At 34.6% G+C, this 1,481-nt stretch overlaps 1 protein-coding gene across 1 annotated transcript in view; it reads right to left on the bottom strand.

Annotated features, from left to right (window-relative positions):
* Nucleotides 1-1,481, bottom strand: part of LOC101847992 (alpha-mannosidase 2) — a gene marked incomplete in the record, with an annotated part of 101,594 nt that overhangs the window by 42,685 nt on the left and 57,428 nt on the right.

The raw sequence follows: 1,481 nt of genomic DNA, 5'->3' as shown, positions 1-1,481 counted from the left end.
ATGATGATGATGATGATGATGATGATGATGATGATGATGATGATGATGATGATCCTTATTATTATGACAACGACGACAATGATGATGATGATGAAGATGATGATGATGAAGATGATGATGATTCTTCTTCTTCTTCTTCTTCTTCTTCAATACATGTATTTACATATATTATTTTTGTTTTTGTTGCTTTATCTCCAATTGCCTCGTGTAACAAGATACACAACCATTGTAATGAACACACAACGGTGTCTTTATCGGCCTTTGTCAAATTGCTTTCCTGTTCCTAGTTTAGAGAAATCCGACGTTCAAAATGCTGAGTTTCACAAAATGGGTAAGCTTTTTCGAATGCTATTCTTTGGATATCATGATAACGATTCCGAATATTCTTACGATTTTGATAAATCAGATAGAAGAACATTTTGTTTTCTAACTTCATGGTCTTAGTAACTCAAAATTGAAGAAAAGGCAGATAGATCTAGAACTTGGCGCTCGTTTGACCTTATGCAGTTGCGAGCGCCGTAAAACCCTCTACTATAAAAAAAAAAAAGATCTAGAACCTTGCAATTCTGAGGTAGCGAAATCTTAATGTCTTGTAGTCTTAAAAATAGTATCTTTGTTAGAATTTCTGTTGAGAGTATACTTACAAGAATGATTTGTCCCAGTGTTGTCACATTATCACTGCTTCTCTGCGAGGAGAAGGGAGATAAAGTTGTAGTCTGCTTTTTCCTATCTCGTCTTTTGCATAATAATGATTCGTTTTATGTCCGAAAATTGGGGTGACCCATTAAGCATCAAGCCAGACACTAAATTCCAACTAAAGCAACTCTGTTTATCTCACGTGGAATTTCATTTTTTTAAAAAGGAAAAGATAAGGAATGAATTAAACAGGTTACAAATTTGTGTCGTTTTTGTTTTTTAATCTTATCTCCAACAGCAGACCGCTGTAATATGAGTTTGGGTTATTTATTATCTTTTTTGTTTTGTTTGCTATTTTTCAGTAGTCCTGTTTTGTTTTGTTTTTACTTTTTTAAAACTTATTTTTTTCTCTTCACTTTATCTTCAGTTGTCATGTGTAACATGATACAAAAAATAACCCCGCATTGTAACGAGCACAGATCAGTGTCTTTATTGTCCTTTAAATAATGTCTGGCAGTCTTAAAACATCGTATCTTTGTTAGAATTTCTTTGCAGAGATTACTTAAAAGAATGACTTGTGCCAATGATGTCACATTAGCACAACATCTACAGCGAAGAGAAGGGAGATTAGTTGCTGTCCTTTTTCCTCTCTCGTCTTTTGCCTAATAATTGTTCTACGGCCCAAAATCGTTAAGCATTACGCCAGACACTTAATTTCAACTAATGCAACTCACTTAATGTTTATTCCACGTGGAGTTCCATTTAAAAAAAGAAAAAAAAGGGAAAGATAAGGACTAATTTAAACGCTTCTCTGCTGGCTCCTAACCCCCACCCCCCACCCCCCC

This window comes from Aplysia californica, unplaced genomic scaffold (assembly GCF_000002075.1).
Source record: "Aplysia californica isolate F4 #8 unplaced genomic scaffold, AplCal3.0 scaffold00605, whole genome shotgun sequence".
Taxonomy (NCBI): domain Eukaryota; kingdom Metazoa; phylum Mollusca; class Gastropoda; order Aplysiida; family Aplysiidae; genus Aplysia; species Aplysia californica.
Note: the sequence above shows the minus strand (reverse complement) of the source record. Positions and strands in the feature narration are given on the sequence as shown.